The 20,614-nt window shown below is 53.5% G+C and overlaps 1 protein-coding gene across 6 annotated transcripts in view; it reads right to left on the minus strand.

Moving 5' to 3' along the window:
* Positions 1–20,260, minus strand: part of MBP (myelin basic protein) — a 115,405-nt gene extending 95,145 nt beyond the window's left edge. For 4 of the 6 annotated variants that reach the window (XM_072760184.1, XM_025997769.2, XM_072760181.1 and 1 more), the window contains exon 1: positions 19,774–19,913. The gene's annotated coding sequence lies outside the window, so the exon portion shown is untranslated. Of the gene's footprint in view, positions 1–19,773; positions 19,914–20,026; positions 20,054–20,175 lie in introns of those variants that run through there. The other 2 variants (XM_072760183.1, XM_072760182.1) reach the window with 2 other exon arrangements.
* Positions 20,261–20,614: the final 354 nt, after the last annotated feature.

Below are 20,614 nucleotides of genomic sequence, written 5' to 3' on the forward strand. Positions count from 1 at the left end.
AATAGATACATAGATCAAGGGGAAATGGAACAGAAAGCCCAGAAATAAAACCAGGATTATATGATCAGTTAATCTTGACAAATCAAATCTTGACAAGAAGATGTAATGGGGAAAAGACAGGCTCTTCAACAAATGGTGTTGGGAAAACTGGCTGGCTCCATGCAAAAGAATGAAACTGGACCACTTTATTACACCATACACAAAAATAAAATGGATTAAAGACATAAATGTGAGACCTGAAACCATAAAAAAAACCTAGAAGAGAGCTACAGGCAGTAATACCTCTGACACTGGCTGTAGAAACATGTTTCTTGATATATCTCCTTATGGCGAGGGAAAGAAAAGCTAAAATAAACAATTAGAACTACATCAAAACAAAAAGCTTCTGCACAGAGAAGGAAACAATCAACAAAACTAAAAGACAACCTAAGGACATTTGCAAATGGCATATCTGATAAAGGATTAGTATCCAAAATAAATAAAGAACTGATATAACTCAACACTGAAAAAAACCAAATAATCTAATTACAAAATGGGCAGATGAGTAGACATTTTTCCAAAGAAGACATTCAGATGGCCAACGGGTGCATGAAAAGATGCTCAAGATCACTCATCACCAGGGAAATACAAATTAAAGCCACAATGAGCTATCACTTCACACCTGTCAGAAGAGCTAAAATCAACAACCCAAGAAACAAGAGGTGTTGGTGTGGATATAGACAAAGGGGAACCCTCTTACGCTGTTGGTGGGAATGCAAACCGGTGCAGCCACTCTGGAAAAGTGTGGCGTTTCCTCAAAGAATTAAAAATAGGGCTACCCTATGATACAGTAATCTCACTGCTAGGTATTTACCCAAAGATACAAGATACTAATTCAGTGTTTACAGCAGCATTATCTACAATAGCCAAATTATGGAAGCAGCCCAGGTGTCTATCGACAGGTGAGTGGATAAAGAAGATGGGGTATATATACAATGGACTATTACTCAGGCATCAAAAAGAATGAAATCAGATGCCTGGGTGGCTCAGTGGTTGAGCATCTCCCTTTGGCTCAGGGTGTGATCCTGGGGTCCTGGGATCGAGTCCCACATCAGGCTCCCTACAGGGAGCCTGCTTCTCCCTCTGCCTGTGTCTCTGCCTCTCTCTGTGTGTCTCTCATGAGTAATTAAATAAAATCTAAAAAAAAAATAAAAAAAAATAAAAAAAAAAACAAGGAATGAAATCTTGCCATTTGCAACAACCTGGATAAAGCTAGAGACTTTAAGAAACAAAACAGGTGAACAAGGAGAAAAGAAGAGAGAGAGACAAACCAGGAAACACTTAATGCCAGAGAACACACGGATGGTCACCACAGGGGAGGTGGGCGAGCAGGGGGAGTGGGTTAAACGGGATGGGGAAAAAAATGAAACACAGGCAAAAAGAGTTAACTCCTTCTAAAGCCAACAACTTGGACTTTCGGGAGTTTCTTCTCTCTGAGCATAAAGACGAATGTTTGCACCCGAGCGGCACTCCAGCCCAGCGTTGACTGCTCCGCACCCCTACTTCCACCAGCGTCCAGCGCCCCCTCACCACATTCCCAGTTGGTATTAGGCAAATCCCAGAGCAATGTTCTCTCCTTCCAGAAAACAAGTCTCTAAGGATTTAACCTAAATCACAATTGTGTGTGTGTGTGTGTGTGTGTGTGTGTGTGTGAGGGTGGGTGTGTGTGTCAATATTTGGGGGCTGCTTGTGGACAAAAGTAGAACTATTTTTGAGCAAAGGGCGTTTGAGGCTGGAATCCAATGACAGACACCTCCCCCCCCCCCCCCCCCCCGCGCCTTGGAGAAAGGTAATGCTTCTTCCAAGCTGCTCAGTCCTGATCAAAACTTCATCACACTTTAAAGCAAAACTTGAGGTCGTCCTTGGGAGGGTTGTTCCTGAAATATTTAATCACTACTTAGAAAACTCAAGACTACCGAGCCCAAGATAGCTCGAAGTAACAGAAGTCCATGAAATATTCTATGAATGCATACAGAAGCAGTTAGATCTGACTGGCCTCTCAGATTAGTAGAGATCTTATACGTGTCATTTCACACAGGCAGATTCTCACCTTAAACGCACAACGTACATACTGGCCAGGAGAGAAAGATGAGAAATACAAGGTGACGAGGGACATATACTCGTCGATCGGGGCCGTCATCATCCAAGCGGCAGGCACTGGCTCTGCTGGGTCTAACTGTGCATGTGGAGCCAGCAGGTGGGGCCGCAGGCTGAGAAGAACCAGCTGCAGACCAACAAGCAGGACGCTTGCAGGTCATCTTTATCCCATTTCATTTTTTCTTAAGTTTCCTTATTAATTTTTTAAGGAATCTACCAACCCAACATGGGGTTGGAAACTCTGAGACCCTGACCTCGAGAGTCACATGCTCTCCCGACCCGGCCAGCCAGGCGCCCCTATTCCATTCCATTTCTGAGATTAATTGAATTGAGACAGAGGATTTTGAGCCTGTGGAATGCTGTTTGGAAGCCAGCTGACTCTGAAGCGTCTTGAGTAATCCGAGAGGTTTCTTGTGAAATAATAAAAAGGGGAAATGAAGGAAGGGAAGGGAGGATGATGGAGCTCAAAGCAGGATGACCTCTGGTTTGGCAGGAGCTGCCACACACTGTTCAGGGGGAACAGCCCGTTCCAGAGGGGATTCCTAAACAGGCCCCTGCGGTTACTGGAAATTTCCATCACATGTACATGAGCATTGCGCATATGTCAGCATCCGCACTGTTACGAGCCAGCGGGCTAAAATTTGGCATATACCATTCTAGGTAGCAATCCAGTGTTGCTGGCGCAGACTTTGTGTTTCCGAGTTCACCCACACTGAGCAAGACTCCCAGCTGGTCCCTTGGTGGAGATCCTGAGGGAGCCGGCACATGCCAACCCCCCCGCTGCGGGTGGCTGGGGGTACCGGTGCCCCGTGGGCTGGGGTGCTTGGCGGCACAGAGGTGAAAACAGAGTGCCACCAGGTACTTTAACCAACCACATCCTACTGGAGTTCTAACTTTTTAAAGTGCAGACAAGGCAAGTCAGAGTTGGGTGCCAATCTAGGCTTGGGCTAGGGACGCAGGGCCACGGGTCCAGCTCTCTGAGCCTCAGATGCCTTTAAGGCAGAAGGAAGAAAAGCCCTCTGGCTGTCCTGCACTGAAGGAAGCACACAGTAGGGCTGGTGAGGGTGAGGGTGAGCTCTGGGCGCTGCTCATTTCCATCCTCTGGTCCCTCCCAGCAGGTGCATGTGATCCCAGGAAGAGAGGACAGGGGCAGGCACGCAGCTGTAGGAATAAATGCACAGACCTCTCCAGGGGCATCCACTCAAACCGACAAGGTCCAGGGCAGAGAAGGGGAGAGAACACCAGTGCCCCCGAGAAGCCCAGGAGTGACACCGTACAAGGAGCCAGAAACCAGAGCTCAGGCCCTGCAGGGACCAGCCCGACACAGGAAGTGAGGCAATTGTGCTGAACAGGGCGGGGAGAGAGCATGAGTCTCCCAGCCCCCTCAGGAGACAGTGTTCCCCAACCTCAGAGGAGCCCTCAGATTCTAAGACACCATCCACTCTTGGTGAAGTGCCACCGAGGGCATTTTTACAGGCAGTGGGGTAACGACTGTGAGACAGAGAAGGTCTTGTTACTGGTCTTTCTAGACATCGTCCAGAGCACAGGGACTCCCCTGAGCACCCGGAGGCCAGGGAGGCTGGGGCCGTGGTGTGGGGTCAGGTGGGGATGCTGCAGCCTTCACGGTGTGGGGGAGCTCGGAACCGCCACCTGCTAAGTTATGTAATTACAGGAATAGCCTGTAAGCTCTATTCCCATTTCACAACCAATAGAGTAACGTTTAGAAGCCTGAATCGAGGGATGTCTGGGTGGCTCAGGGGTTGAGCGTCTGCCTTCAACTCAGGTCATGATCTCACGGTCCTGGGATCAAGTCTTGCATCGAGCTCCCAAAGGGAGCCTACTTCTCCCTCTGCCTGTGTCTCTGCCTCTCTCTCTGGGTCTCTCATGAATAAATAAATACAATCAAAAAGAAGAAGAAGCCTGAATCTAGCTTTGAGTGTATCAGGCCTTTAGGAAAGTTACTTTATAAATATGTCTTAGGTGGAAAAAAAAATTATAGTGGGTCTGAGATGTGATATGTTTCTAAATAATTAATTAGCACAATAAAAAGAAATAAGACCTTAACTGTAGCAAGTACCCTTAAAAAACACACGAACGGTAAGAACCTGCTTCTTACAGACACTTGCATGGGGATAACAAGCTCACTAATGAGAACAGCAGAGATGACCTTAGTTCTCTACCAAGTATCTTACAGGAGCAACCAGTGGAAAGTGCATCATTTTGATCTGGGTTTTAATTGCCTGCCTGCCAGCAGCTGTTCATCATAGACCATCCTTGGCAAATCAAACTTTTCTCAGCTCCTAGAATCCCTTCTGTAGAAACGGACATCGTACTACCACAGGGTCCAGGAAGGTGATGGACCTGATGGCCACAGGCCCTGACCACACATCACTGACACAGCTGCCCTGTCTTCCCTTCCCTAGAGAATGGCTTGTATGTTACACAAGGCACCAGACCCAGAATGAGACCAATAGGGAGTTCATTCTGACCCCAAAGAGCTAATCTTCCACATATCGTAACTGGAAACATTTGACTGCCTTCTAATAACATTTTTTAAAAGATTTTATTTATTTATTTATTCATGTGAGAGACAGAAAAAGAGAGAGAGAGAGAGAGAGAGAGAGAGAGAGAGAGAGAGACAGGCAGAGGGAGAAGCAGGCTCCCTGCAGGGAACTCCAACCCAGGACCCCAGGATCACGATCTGAGCCAAAGGCAGAGACCCAACTTCCAAGCCACCCAGGTGCTCATAACATTTTAAATAAATAATTGCTCCGTACTCAGTAGGGAGCCAGAGGACGATCTGTCCCTGTCATTGGTCCCTGGTGCCATGATCCACACATGTTAATTCAGAGCAATGTTTTCCCCCGTTTTGTGTGCACTTGCCACAGTGTGGGCGTGGCCAGTAGGGACCCCAGCAGGAGGCCACTGGCTGGGGGTTGGGAAGGACGGGGTGGGGTTTGCAACACTGTGGGTAGAGCACCAAGCCCACGGAGAACTTGCTAAAATCCACCTGCTGGAATCTGTGAGTCATTTCCAGCAGAGAGGGGTGTTGATACATACTTACAGGAGCAGGATTTAAAAATCCCACTAGAGGGGTAACTTTGGCTTTCTCGATTTTTAATATCAATTAAATGTCCTTTGCCATTAACCATAAATGAAATATTTGCCTTTCACTAGACTTTACAGGTCAACAGCCTTGATTGTTATCACTACTGCAGTTCCCACATCACCTGGGTCCTCACAGCCCCAGCACCTGGTCACTGGGGTCCCCAGTGGCACCCAGGAGATGCTGTGCAGACACATGCTGGGGGGGGCAGATATTGGGATCCTGGGAATGGAGTGCATTGGTCACTTATATTGGCTGAGGAGCCACCAGGCAGTCGGGAGTATTTCGTCGTATTTCGGAGGTGGTTCAACAATACGTTCTAGAGGAATTATATGTTCTAGAGGAACATAAGGGAAAGATGGTGGATTCGTGCATTTGCAAAGAAGAGGTTTATCTGATCTCTGAATTGTGGCAATGTTGGATATTGAGGGAAAAGCTCTAGAATTCAGATTGACAGAGTGTAGTCAGGATATCTCAGGAATGAGGTAACCTGATAAAGGTAATAAAACAGGAAGTGTGGGACACCTGGGTGGCTCAGTGGTGGAGCATCTGGCTCAGGGCATGATCCCAGGGTCCTGGGGTCGAGTCCCACATCGGGCTCCCCACAGGGAGCCTGCCTCTCCCTCTGCCTGTGTCTCTGCCTCTTTCTGTGTGTTTCTCATGAATAAATAAATAAAATCTTTAAGAAAAAAAAAACCAGGAAGTGGGGAAATTTCCAAAGGGGCATCCTTATTCCCTTTTTGGGAAATGCTAACCCTAGACAGAAGGAACTCACCGGGGAGCTGCTGGCTGATCCTTCCATGGGAGCTCTTCCCCCACAAGGGAAGACTGCTAACCTAGGAGACCCCAACTTCCTGGACACCGTGCCCCCCGACACTCCTCCTCAGACCCCTGTGCGGTGCTCCCAACACTTCCCAGGCACACACCAGCCACCTGTCCGTCAACACTGAGCACGGGGAGAGAATCGCCAGCCGCCCCACGCAACTCTGTGAAGCCACACAGCCTGACGGAGTTTCACCCAGAGCCAAGAGGGTCTACTGTGATTTTTCCAAAGAAAGGTCTAAAGGCTTCAGAGTCAGGAAATATTTTAAAGGTTTTGAGGCAAAAGAAGAGGTGGGAGGAAGGGCAGCTGTCTCCAGTTCAGAAGCTTGTTTAGGAAGAAAGTACCACTGAGCCCCAGGCAGGCCGTGACCTGTTCTGACCTTGAGCACCTTCCCTAAACTCAGCCTGGGCTCCCCGCTGTGGAGGGGGCCAAAGCACCTGCCTGCCCCCATCAGGTGTCGGGAGATGCAGGGATATGGCCGCGGTGGGCACGGGCGGGGGAAAGGCCAGGCTTCACAGATTCAAGCACAAAAGGACACGGCCCCAAAGTCGTCCAAAGCACCCGAAAGGAACGGTAGGGACTCGCAGACAAACGTGTGTGCTGGACACCTGCCGAGCGTGCGCTCACAGGGCCAGCCGTGAGCCGGAGCGCCATCGGAGCAGGCCGCCAGCCGGCGCGCAGCCCCGCCAGGCAGCGACCTTACCCTCACCGCCACACGCACTTTGCTGGGGGCAAAGAGGCCGATGAGCCGCAGCTTGTAATGTGTACGTGAGGTTCGCTTTCAGAATTTTCTGCTCACACGTTCACGATTCTGTGACGGGGAGAGAGGTTTTTAGATTTTGTTGCTCCTACGGGGGAAGAGGAAACATTCCCCGTGTGCAAACAGGTCCTAGGAAGTTGGCCTGGCTCCCAGCACCGGGCCCGCGGGCCGACGTCACGTGGAGACCGGCCTCCCTGACACGTGGGGAGAAAACCCGCTCGGGACGCAGGGGGCACACAGGGCGCGGCCGAGGCTCTGCAGCGGCAGGCCGGGCACAGGCGCCAGACCGGGGGCGCCGCGCTGGGACCGGGCGGCCGGGGCTTCGGGCTTCGGCGTGGAAGCCTGGAGCCTGGGCAGGCCCTCTCTTGCCGGCGCTCTCCCGCCTTGCCCAGAGGCTTCTGGCTCAGTTCCTCCTTATCTGTAAACCCAGGATGGTAAATGCGACTTCCTGGAGCTGCTGTTAATCTTTGACAAGCACCTAAAGATAGAGACCATGGGTCAGAGGACAGCAAATGCCAGTAGGGGCGCGGCCCTCTGCGACCAGCCCCCGGGCCCCGTCTCCCACGGCATCTCCCCACTGAGCCCCGGCAGGGACTGTCACAGGGCTGCCCAGGCGAGCCACATGGCCTGGGACACCTGAGCCATGACCATAGGGCCATGTGCATCACGTGACCCAGGGCAGCGTCCGTGGCCATGAGGACGCACACAAACACTCTGGGGGCCGCTCGGGGCCAGGGCTGGTGATCAAAGGACAGAACAATGTTCCTTCGACTCCCGCATATCTCAGCCCACCTCCGAATGGCTCATAAATTCCCTGACAGCGGGCGTGACAAGTCCTGATAATTACGCACAGGGAAGAAGAAATGCGTCAGCTCAGGCCTATGGCCAAAAGACTACGGTCTGAGTCCTAACTGCGTCTCTTTCTGAAGATGCATAAAACATTTAAGTCCTAGAATTATCGATCTAAAATCTCCAGATTCCAATCACCAACCCTACGTGGTCCTGTGGGAGACAGCAGATCTCACTGGCACCTTGTCTTCACGCAGGCACGTAGCCCTGAACCGCCCAGATTCCGATCCGGGACAAGAATGCTCTGCATGGTCATCAGCCCCGCCGGAGACATGGCTCAGGCCCCAGCGGGTCCCACTGCTCACCCGGGCATGCCACCTTTTACAGGGTGGGTCTGTAATTCTTGAGATATGATGGAAAGATAAAGGGTGTGGGTGAGCGAGAGTTAGATTTACACAACAGAGAGGGAGACGCATCCAGGAGAGCAGGACACGGTGGCAGGGGCCAGGGGTCTGGTCTCAGGAAGTGGATAGCTGCCGACACCACATGGTTCCTTACACACTAGGAACACTTCAGGGCACAGCTTCTTCATCCGCTGCCCCTACACTGAGGCACGGGGCTATGCTGTGCTCCTCACTTTACAGATGGGGAAGCTCTGAGGTACAGAGAGGTTGGGGACCCCAAGTCACACAGCAGGCCCTGGCAGGGCAGACTGGCTTTGATCTGACCCCAGGCACGCACGCGGCAACCTCATGGAAAGCCATCCCCACAGTTCCGGCTCTCACTTGGCCGTGACCCAGACAAGGCACTTAATTTCTTCTAAGAAAGGGTTTCTTGATGCATCGAGTCTTTGATTTACTAAGGAAATGAGCTCCATCCAAAGGTCAGAGGGGGCACCTCGTCCTCCACTTCACACCTCGTAGCCTTTGCTCTCCTGGTAAAAATACATTCGTGGCGACTTCACCAGCCACTCCTCACACCCTTCTGGGTGAAAACCATGGCAGAGCAATAGTAAATGATGAAGCTTTACAGGGATACATCATGCAACGAAGTCTCTTTTAAAACTGACTGAGGGGACTCCCAGGTGGCTCAGCGGTTGAGTGACTGCCTTCGCCTCAGGTCGCGATCCCATGTCAGGCTCCTGCATGGAGCCTGCTTCTCCCTCTGCCTGTGTCTCTGCCTCTCTCTCTCTCTCTATCTCTCTCTCTGTGTTTCTCATGAATAAATAAATAAAATCTTTAAAAAAAAAAAAAAAGCCTGTGACTGAAAAAAAGGCATTTAAATGAATAATTACCAAGCTCCGAGAGTACAAGCATAGTATGAACACAGACTGACTGCCGGAAGCTTGCATTTTGAACTTAAGCTTTCCAAGCGGGTTCTGCGTGACCTTTGGGTTCTACACGGTATCTTAAAGACCAATATTTAGTACTTCTAGGTTGAGGCCTTATGATTTTCTCGCTCCACCAAAATAAGACTGTCAGGGACGGCGCTCTAAGGACACCCAGGGCTTCCCTGAAGCCCAGCTATAATATTACAATAAAGCGCCTGCACCCTTTATACTCCTTACTAATCACAGCATTTCCCGCTCGACCTCCTTCACAGAGCCTGGTGAGGCGTGGTAACTCCTAGAGGCAGAGCAGAAGCAACTGTAAAGAGGAAAAGGGTGTGATGGACTGGGTGACGGCGAGGGGGCGGGGGCGTGGAGGAACGTGGACAGCAAACCTGGGTTCCAGGCCCATCTGCTGTCAGCAGCGAGCAGGCTTGCACAGGTCCCCTGGCCCCTCGGCGCCCCACCTGCCGCCCGTCCGGGGAAGCACGAAGGTGGCTTGGGCCCGGCAGCCGGTGGCAGCACTCTGGGTCTGCCAGCGGTGGGCATGGGCTCCTGCACCCGCTTCGCATGCCCAGTGTCTTTGCATTTCAAGCGTTCCCTGACAGGGTTTAGACAAAGACGGCCACTCTGTGTCACACGGCCACAGCCGGTCTCTTGAAGCCAGAGGCCACATCCAGGATGAGATGCTACGAAAATGCACTATGAGAGTATCTGTTTGGTGCCCAGTGCTGGAAGGAGCAGGGCAAAAAGAGCTGGACTCCCTCAGGCCTGTGGGCACGGACACACACACACCAGTGTGCACATGCCCATGCTCGGCCGGGCACACGTGCACACTCCTCTCTGCCTCTTCTGAGGTCTGGGACGCTAGGGGGACATCCACCTGTGTTCTCCAGACTGCCACTCTGTACGGGGGGCTCCTTATACCTAATCTAACGTACTTTTGCCTCAAACCCTTTATAGAGTGAGACAGGGCACACCCAGGCAGCACATGTGTGTTTGCAGACCCATCCTCGATTTATAGCATCGCACCCAACCAGAGCAACGTGTGAACCGTGAGGAAGCCCGAGGGGTGGGCATGGCCAGGAGGACTAGCAGAGCTGGGGGAGAAGCTGAGATCCATGGAGCAGGTACACCAAAAGGGGGGTATGGGATCCAGGGGCACCGAAGGCCCAGCAAGGGGCACAGACCCTGAGAATGGAAGCCCTTCCCCAGACAGAACCCAGGACCCCACAGACAGGAAGTGTGGGAAGCACAGGTGGCAGGGGTGCAGAGCACACAGGTGGGAGCCAGAGTCACGGTTCCCTGTTCTCAGTTCCAGAACAAAACCTGGCTGCACAGGGATCAGGAGGCGCAGATGTAGCAAAAGGTGCAGCCACCCACATATAGGCGTGGAGCCTGAGGCCGGGCCCAGGAGATCCCCAAGCAGCAGCCTTCCCCCCACACGTGGTGGGAAGGGGCCCACAGTCAAGGGCAAACCACACAGACTCCTGAGAGGCCGGGAGGGGATCCAGCGCGGGGTCGGGGACTCTGCCCTTCAGAAGGGCCTGGGCTTCACCTGCTTTGAGGGACGAACAGACACATCCTGCTCCCCCTCTGAACACTGTCACGTCCCCTTCCCTCCACGAGGCATGACCAAACCTCTGTGATTGGGCAGGAAACCCCCACGTCGGCTCTGTGCAGAGGCTCCAGAGCAAGTGACCCGTTTAACCTAAGGAGAGGATGGGGAGACGCTGGGATTTGGAGCCCAGGGCAACTGCCTCCCGGCTCCCACCTGGTGACAGGCATCACGGTCAGGAAGAGTTGCTCCACTGCAGGAGGTCAGGGATGAGCCTGGCTGGGCATTGAGGCCAGGGTATGTTTTTTTCAGATTCCTCTCTCAGCCCATGTCCTGAAAGCAAATGAAGTTAAGTCTCAGAGATCTAGGATCTGAGTGGATGGTGTCCCCGTGGCCCTCATGAGACCACCACCCAGGACCTTCTCCATCTTCATGAGCAAATTTGTTGTTGTTGTCATTGTTGTTGTTTAGAATGTTTTGCAATTTTGTCCAGGTTTTAATCTACCTTCACATTAAAACATCCTTTCCGTGCAGGACACTTTATTTTGGTGTTGCTAATCCTCTGTAAATATATATTTATATTTACATTTAGTGTTAGGGCTGTTACCTCAGGTGGCTTTTTTCCCCTCATGTGGCTTTAACTGTGACATTTCACTGCACTTTTAGGAAGTTTGTCTGCTGGGTCTGCACACTTCCACCTCCCTCCATAGAACAATTTCCAACCACCAGTTTGACATGAGTAAGGTCAGCTTTCAAGAGCTGCCTTAAATCCCTCTCTCTTTAAAAATAAGTGTTGACACATGGAAATAATGACAGAATGAAAGAACCATCATCTCCCCGTTGGGACGATACCACCTTTCACGGAGCCATATAACATGACACAGCGAAGCTATAGACGCATTCCGCATGCCTCTGACATTTGATTTATCCTCTTTATATTCCTGGGAAGACAACTGCAGCTGCTGCTCACACTTCATAAATCCTGGGTCTCAGCTTTTCAGACACCAAAAGAACCAGAGTAAAAGCCACCAAAGCTCTCCTACTGCCACACACACACACACACACACATGCGCGCGCACACACACACACACACAGAAGCAGAAACCTAGTTCCTAAAATATAAGTAGCATATTTATTTTATTAAATTCCCGCTTTAATTTATCTGGTCTTATAAGGCACCACATAAGCCAAAGCAATCACGTCCCCCTGAGCGGGGGCGGGGGGGAGGGGGGATACCTGAGCGGTGACGAACAGACCCAGGTGCATGTCTCGTGTGAGTCCAGACCCTGCTATGCATCCGCGGTATGACGATGCTCAGAATGAGCAGAACCCATCCACCCGTGGGTGCAACAGATACGAGCCCCCCCATGCGATGCCAATGACACCAGGCAAAGTGCCCATATGTTGTGTCCCTGGATGCATACGCATGATGCAGCATTTAAGCACCTTACATGCAAAATGCTAGTGGACCACAGGGTTGCTAAACACTGAGCAGGAAAGGTGGATATCCTGGGGCCAGCCAGGGATCAAGCAGGCCTGTCAGGAAGCAGGGGACTTGCAGGGCAGGCAGCCAGGCCGGGGGAGCAGCATAGGGCTGCTGGGGAGGCTGGGGGCCTGAAAAGGGGGTACTGGGTGGAGGGAGGATCCACCTCACCACTGCACAGTACTGACCCATCAGAGAGGCGACCTCCCTCTCCTTCCCTCTATGGGGTGGTCCCCCCCAATCAGGAGCCCCGTGGTGGGGCTTGAGCAGACGGTTTGCAGTGGGAAACCCATCTGTGTGCTTCTGAGTCCCCTGATAACACAGAAAAGCCCCTCAGGGCAGGACCTACACCCATTTTATCCTGCTGGACTTAGAAACCCAGAGCAGAGCAGTCCGCACATCACAGTCAATGCATTTTAAAAATGAATCATGCATTTTGCCATATCTGGGATGCCTGCAACACAGCTCTGTACTCTTTGCTTTTGCAGCAAGTTTCGCCAAACTGTGAGGTTTCAACTACATGGGAGAGTCTGGATAGAGAATAGGAGCATCCACAAACATTCCTCACCAGAGGTGCTAGCACTCACCGGGCAGGACAGGGATACTGGTTTCTGAATGTGGACAGGGTAGCAAATATAACGATACAAATAAAAGTATAAAAGTAGAGAACCATATCTTCCATGAGTCACTCCTTCTAACATGAAGCCATTTTTTATCAGTGATACGTACAGGTTTTGTTGACCTGATTAAAATGCATGTTTGTGAGCATGTGCATGTCCATTCGGATAACCCTGTGTAGAGGTGACCTACGCTCCTACACCTGGTACCCATCACCTCTTTCACACAGAGCTGGAGTCCTCGGAGTTTACTTGGGAGCTCATTAAATACATATTCCTGCCCCCAGGTGCCAGGGCTGTGGGTGGTGTCCCAGAATTGGGGGCCAAGAACTCTGCATTTAGTAAGAATTCTGGAGGAAACGATGCAGGTGGTAGGCAGAGCACCCAGGGGCACCAGACACCAGCCCTCCCGTCCCGCAGCCTCGAGAGAGCCCGCGGAGCCGGGCCAGATGGCCATGGCAAACACTTGGGTGGGCCATGGGCTAGCCTGCCACCAAGCTAGCACTGCCCCCCACCAGCCAGCTAAGCAGATGCGGGAAGCTCTGTTCCGTGTGTGCCTTGCCTCTAGGTTTCCAGATCAGACTGGATAAGGAAGAGTAACCGTGAGTCTTTCTGTCTGTCTGTTTATGTCTGCTGTCTGCTGGTGGTTGATGTGGAGGTGGCCTCTGTGTCTGCACGATCTTTGCTGGTGGAGCTGTGCTTGCACTTGGCTTTTTGCTCCCGCTGGCAAGGTGGCTTTGACAGACGCTCCTCACTAGAAGGGAGGGCAGGGCGTGGCCGGGGCAGGCGCCCTGCAGCGGGGGTTGGGTGGTGCAGGTCACCCCATGAGGCAGGGCTGCTCTCAGGCGGTGGACAAGGCCATCGGGAGCTCTCCCCCTACTTAAAAGTGGGGCCGCCATGCTCCCCACCCTCTGATAAAAACCAAACCCCCACCCAATATAACTGCAGTAAAGAGGAGTCATTCTCTGAAACGTGAATTTCAGAAAACTGCCCTGCAAGGAGGGGTGTCCCTCCAATAGGGCCCATGTCTCAGCAAGCCCCACTCACAGGAAGTCACTGCACTGCTGGCTTCCAGCCAGGAGCCAGGGAGCCACAGGGTGGTGGAGATGGAGCTGTGGGGTGATGGAGACAAGGAGCCATAGAGTGATGGAGACAGGGAGCCATAGGGTGATGGAGACAGGGCTGCTGCGGGATGGTGGAGACTGGGAGCTGGGTCCACAAGCAGGCAGCGTGGCTCTTGGCTGGGGCTCTGTCTCCAGGGGCCCACACTACAGGGCGGCTGTAGCTCCATGAGCAAGCGTGGGCCCCAGCAGTGGAGTGCTCAGAGTGCACATAGTCACCAAAATGTCAGGATGGTTGGCACTGAATATTGACCACCAATCACAACCAAACCCAGTGTGCAAGTCCAACCAAGTCATGTCTGCTCACCAACGAAACATCAACACTACTCGGTTCGCTAGCCAGCTTTCAAATTGGGGAGATTTAAAGCAAATCCAAGCCATCATTACACATAAGCAAAATCCGTGTGCTGCTAAGTAAGAACCACTGCATTTAATAAAATATTCTCAACAGCTCTTGTAACTGTGTGTGTTTTTGAATTAGCAATACCTACTAAAGAGAGACACTTTACCCTCAGAAAAACAGCCAAGGGGCTCTGAGTAGCAACTCACTTCCTGTAAGAAGGCTGAGGTTTCAGGCCTCCGAGAAACCCCCTCACACGCGAAAGCGTCACCCTCCTTGTCACTATCTATGAGCCACTGACCCCTTTCCAAAGCCAGTGTTGGTTTTGATGTGGTGTGCTGTGTGGCCATCAAGAGAGATGTTCCTGAGTTCCTGCAGGGGAAAAATCTATTTCCTATGTAATACTTTCCCTCCCAGAGGAACTGTTTTGCAAAGGCCCCAATTTTGGACTCGTGTGGCCTGCTGGGACCAGGTGCCTGGTGGCACCCTCGGGGGTGGCCAGGAGGGGCAGAGGGCAGTCACATCCCCTGATCCGGGGGCCTCTGACTTGTGAAGGCCAGTCCTGTGGAGCTGTAAGGACCAGAGATTCGGGACACGGGTTCAGAGACCCGTGACATGTCACGGACCGAGACATGTCACTCGACAGGCCTGCTACCCCTAGAAAACTCAAGTTTCTTATGTGTATAAACAGGGGTCAGGACACTGCTGGTGTGTAAACTGGGGCCAGGACACCGCTGGTGTGTAAACAGGGGTCAGGACACCACTGGTGAGTAAATGGGGACCAGGACACTGCTGGTGTGTAAAGGGGGGCCAGGACACTGCTGCAGTCAGCAAGGGATGGAGAAGGAACACACTGGGCCTCCAGAGGGAGGGCCTGGGAGCCCGACACGCTGCCTTCCTCCAGAGCCCCATGGGTACCATTAGCCCCTTCGTGTCCTTTTAGAAAACAATCCGTCTGGGGGAGCAACAGGTTAGCCAGGCCTCTTAACGGACTCTGTGTGTGTCCTGGAAATATACTATTGTGGAAGACAGTGGCACATAAAAATAAACTCCTGGGTTGAGAAGTTCAGAGGATTAAACTTTATTTGAGTAGCATTTGGGGGACATGTGGGTGGCTGTCAGTTAAGTGTCCCACCCTTGATCTCAGCTCGGGTCTTGATCTCAGGGTCGTGAGCTCAAGCCCTGCACTGGACTCCATGCTGGGCGGGGAGTCCACTTAATAAAGCAATAAAAAAAAATAACACAAATAACATTTGGGGAACAGAGTGGTAGCTCTTACTGTGCAGACTGCTGCTTTACTCTCCTGAGGACAGAGGTGTCCAGGAGCAGTGCCCCCAATAGCATATACACTGATTCCAGGTGTAAGTAGGTGGGGTGTGTGTGTCAGGGTGTGTGTGTACAAATGTGGGCTGTAGTATGTGTCTGTGTGTATGTGTGTGTGTGTCCAGGTGTGTGTGTGTGTCAGGGGGTATGTGTCAGTGTGTGCGTGTGTCAGGGTCTGTGTGCAGAAGTGTGGGGCTATAGTATGTGTCTGGGTGTGTGTGTCCGTGTGTGTGTGCCCGTGTGTGTGCCAGGGTGTGTGTGTAGAAGTGTGGGCTGTAGTATGTATCTGGGTGTGCGTGTGTGTGTGTGTGTGTGTGTATGTGTCAGGGTGTGTGTGTCACAGGGTCTGTGTGTAGAAGTGTAGGGCTGCAGTATGTGTCTGGGTGTGTGTGTCAGAGTGTGTGTGTGCCACAGTGTGTGTGTCAGGATGTGTGTGTCGGGGGTATGTGTCAGGGTATGAGTGTGTGTCAGGGTATGTGTGTAGAAGTGTGGGCTGTAATATGTCTGGCGTGTGTGTGTGTGTCAGGAGGTATGTGTCAGGGTGTGTGTGTTGGGTGTGTGTATAGAAGTGTGGGGCTGTAGTATGTGTCCGGGTATGTGTGTGTGTGTGTGTGTGTGTGTGTGCTGGGTGTGTGTGTCAGGGTGCATGTGTGCCAGGGGTGTGTGTGTGTGTCAGGGTGCATGTGTCAGGAGTATGTGTGCCAGGGTATGTGTGTGCTGGGAGTGTGTCAGGGTGTGTGTGTATCAGGTGTGTGTGTGTGTCAGTGTATGTGTGTGCTGGGAGTAAGTGTGTGTTGGGGGTGCATGTGTGTCAGGGTGCGCGTGTGCCAGGGGCTGTGTGTCAGGGGTGTGTGTGTGTGTGTCAGGGTGTGTGTGTCAGGGGGACCGTGGCCCAAGTTATCAGACACTGAGGACTGTCTCCTCTCCTGTGCTCTCCGCCCATGTTTCCACGCTTGTTCCCCTTGGTTACTCACCTTGCTGTGTGTGTCCAGCACGAGTCTCTACTAGAACATTAAGCGTGCAATTTGCTCAATCAGTTACAAATAAACCTTATCTTCCTTCCTTTATTTTGGAAAATGTTAACACTTTCAATCTCAAAGAAAGGGAATTGATTTAAAAGGAAATCAAAATCCCACCGAGAGCTCGCAGACGTGAACAACCTGTTCTAACCCCTGCGCCAGAAGACGCCGGGCCTGGAGGGGCCACCACGGCTTCAACAACGAAGAACAAAGTAAGAGGACTCACTCTACCCGATGTTAAGGTTTCCTACTCCGCTGCGGTCACCAGCATGCTGCTGGTAAGGGACAGACATGAGGATGGCTGGAATGGAACCCAGAACCCAGAACCACAACCCACACAAACACATGATTTCTGACAATGGAGCAAAGCAACCTGAGTGAGGGGTGATCTGCTCTGCAATAGCCCCACATCAACAGGACACTCCTAGGCAAAAACAAATCAAAGCAAAACAAAACGCCCTCAACCTATGCCTCATGTTTCCTACAGAAATTAATCCAAAATGGACAAGAGATTTATGTGCAAGAAGCAAAACCAGAAATACGCAGGGTGGAAAAAAAAAAAACGGGAAAATCCGCAGGGCCTCAAGAGAGGCAGAGTTCTTACCCTCCCCTCCCCCACCATCCCAATCCACGAAAGGAAAGATTGATAAACCAATCTCATCAAAATGAAAATTTTCCTCTCTATCAAAACCCTGTGGAGAAGATGAAAGACAGCTACCAGCATCTAAGCATCAACCCCCGGGGCCAGTGTCTAGAACATAGAAAGAACTATCGAGACCAAACATCCAATTAGAATGCGGGCAGAGACACCAACAGGCTGTTCACCGAAAGGATGTACAGATGGCGGATTCACGCGTGAAGATCTTCAACGTCATTCCCCGTGAGGGAAATGCAAATTAAAATCACGATGTCACCATACATCTCATGACAGAGCAGCTAAAATAAAAGGTGGCAACGCTGCCAACTGCTGTCAAGGTTGCGCACATCCTGGGTCACTCCCACCCTTGCTGGCGGGATGCAAAATGGTGCAGCCCTTCCAGAAGAGTGTGGCAGGGATTCTTTGTTTTTTTAATAAAATTAAACGTGCTCACCATATAACTTAGCAACTGAACTCCCGGGCATTTGTTCCCAAAGAAATGAAAGCCATGCTCATGCCTGGGTAACCTGTACCTTGATGCTCAGGGCGATTTTATTCATAATAACCAAAAACTGGGAACCACCCAAGTGCCCTTCAAAGAGTGAATGGTTAAAACTAAAAGAAAACAAAAACAAACAAAAAAAACCCCACCCCAGAATGGTGCATCCATACCATGAAACACAACTGAGGAATAAAGAAGAGTGAGTGGCACACGTACTCAACTTGCAAGTTCTCAAGAGAACTGTGCTGAGTGAAAAGAGCTGATTGAAAAAGGTTGCATATTGTATGACTCCGTTTATACAGCATTCTTGAAATGACGAAATAATAGAAATTGGGGACCAAGATGAGTGGTGCTGGAGGCTCCGGGAGGGGGATGGGAGGGCGTGGGCCACGGCTGAAAGGACAGTGTGCACCCGGGGCAGGACCTCCGACTGCACCCTGGGTGACCACATGCTTCAACTAACATTTAAAAGTTCGGGTGGGCATTTGGGGGGCTCGGCAGTGGAGCATCTGCCTTCGGCTCAGGGCATGATCCCAGCGTCCTGGGACTGAGTCCTGCATCAGGCTCTCCGCAGGGAGCCTGCTTCTCCCTCTCCCTGTGTCTCTCTCTGCCTCTCTCTCTGGGTCTCTCACAAAAAATAAATAAAATCTTAAAAAAATAAATACATAAAAGTTCAGGTGGCAACTGAAAAAATCACAGAGCTGGCTGCTGCCTGTTGCTCGGGTTCCTCTTGCTAACCGACACTGCATGGTAATTTTTAACCAGATTCCTTCGCTCCGGGTTCTTGTTCATTCCACTCCTGATGGGCACTTTTCCTTGTCTGGTAGAAATGCACCATCAGGCCGATGGCCTGGGTCAGGTTGCGCGCGTGGCCCACCCTCCAAGACAGCTGTTCCGCTCCAGGTGGTGCAGACCGTAGTGTGTAAGGGGGCCAGCGAGCCTGCGGTACCCAGATGGCGCTGGTCCCTGACGTGGGGGCAACAGTCTGTGCAATGACTCCCTGACCCTGAGGGTTAGAATCTCAAATAAGCACAGGTATGGGACAGGGTGCTCCCCAAGCTCCCGCTCCTCTGAAAAACTCTCTCTAACCCAGTGTGGGTGTCCCTTGCCAGGTCAGCCAGATGCCCCCTGGACCACGGCTACACCCCTCAGCATACACCCTAGCTACCTCACACGCCTGCCGCGGATGCAGAGCTGTAGGCACACATGTTGTTGATTCTCACATTGTGGCGATGGGAAAACAGAGAACAGGAACCAGAACGCGCCTGTTTCCTGCCAGAGTCTTACTGAGATCCCCCCAAGAAACTGAAACGTTTTGCAAACCCCACTCTGCCTTCCGAAGCAGAAGGTGAAAGTAGACCCCCCCAAAAGAAGCCAAGCAGCACCACCAGCATCCCACCAGACCCAGAGCCGCCTGGGCATCGGTGCAGTGACCACAGAAGGCACAGACCCTGGAGCCGTCACCACCACTAGGAGTCGGGCCCAGGAGGGGGCCCAACTCTGCTGGGTCATAGGTGCCAGGAGCGCAGGTGGGTGCAGGGGGCTGCAGGTGGGCTCAGGAGGCTGCAGGTAGATGCAAGGGGCTGCAGGCGGGCACAGGGGGCTGCAGGTGGACACAGAGGGCTGCAGGTGGGTGCAGGGGGCTGCAAGGGGCTGCAGGAGGCTTGCAGGCAGCTGCAGGTGGGCGCAGGCGGCTGCAGGTGGGCGCAGGGGGCTGCAGGTGGGCGCAGGCGGCTGCAGGCAGCGGCGCGGCAGCTGGGACCGGCCCAGCGAAGGCGGAAGCGAGGCGAGTCTCCCGTCGCCGCCCCCTGCTGATCGAAGAGAAACTTGCTGCGCCCGGGGGCGGGCCGGGGCGGGGCGGGGGGCGTCCGCGCGCCGAGCGTGCAAGCAGCCCGCGCTCTGAGCTGGTAGGGACCCCGGCCCCCCTCGGTTCCACACCGGGACCGTCTGCACCGCCCGGAGCCGCCTCTTTTGACCTTTGTCACCTCCCACCCCTAAACCCCACCCTCGCCGCCACCCCAGGCCTCCGGCTCTCGCTGCGACCTGGTCGCCGGGCCTGGCCGGAGGCCACACCTGGAAACCCGTCGATGCCAGCGCCCGCCGCCCGAGACCGGCGTCCACACCTGCGCCCCCTCCTCGCAGGGAGGCCTCGGGCCGCCACCTGCCCGCCACCTGCGCCCCGGTCCCCGCGGTCCCCGCTCCGGGCGCCGCCCGCCCCGCAGGCTCACCCACCGCGCTCGCCGCTCCGAGGCCGAGGGGTCCCCGCGGCCCGGGCCCCGCGGGTGGGCAGCGGGTCGGGAGCTCGCCGCCGGCGCCGCCTTCCGGGGCGGGAGACGCGGGCCGCCAGGGCCGGAGGCTCGTCCTCGCTGGCGCGCCGCGCCGACTGCCGGCGGCTCCCTGCTCGGCGCGCACCCGCCCCGCCCCGCCCCGCCCCCGCCCGGCTTCCTGCGGGCCAGGTAAACACGGCCGCGCCGAGCCCGCCCACCTGCCGCGCCGCCCCGGCCGCCTGGGGCACCCGCTGCCCCGCGAGCCTCTCCCCGCCTCCCTCGCCAGGAGGCACCCGAGAGAACAGCTCCTCCGTGCCCGTGCCCGTGCCCGCCGCAGCGCAGGGGCCTGCCGCATCCACCCACTGACCCGGGCAGCGTGCTCCCTGCCCTGCCCTGCCCTGCCCGGGCCGGGCCGCCGTTGGGAGCCGCAGGAGATGAGCTTCGCTGGTCCTGGCAGCACTGACAGGCGCCCCGGAGAAGGCGCGTGCCCCCCCCCCCCCCCCCCCCCCCCGCGAGGCAGGCAAGGGGCACAGGTAAACAGACCAGAAAATGCCCAACTCGGAGGGGCCGAGCCCCGGTCCTGCTGCCCCCAGGCATGTGCCGGCCTGGACGTTAGTCATCTGGACGCACAGATGTGGTGGTGGATGGCGGGTCTCCTAGGCCTCCTCCCGGCAGTAGGAAGGGAGGAGGGAGTGCCAAGGTCCTGGCTCCTTCCTGACTTGGATTCTGGGTCAAGGAATTGGATCTGACATTCCCTGGAGCCTGCGGGGACCCCATGGAGCGTGTCAGGAGTGGGGGGAAGTCTG

This window comes from Vulpes vulpes, chromosome 5, assembly GCF_048418805.1.
Source record: "Vulpes vulpes isolate BD-2025 chromosome 5, VulVul3, whole genome shotgun sequence".
Taxonomy (NCBI): Eukaryota; Metazoa; Chordata; class Mammalia; order Carnivora; family Canidae; genus Vulpes; species Vulpes vulpes.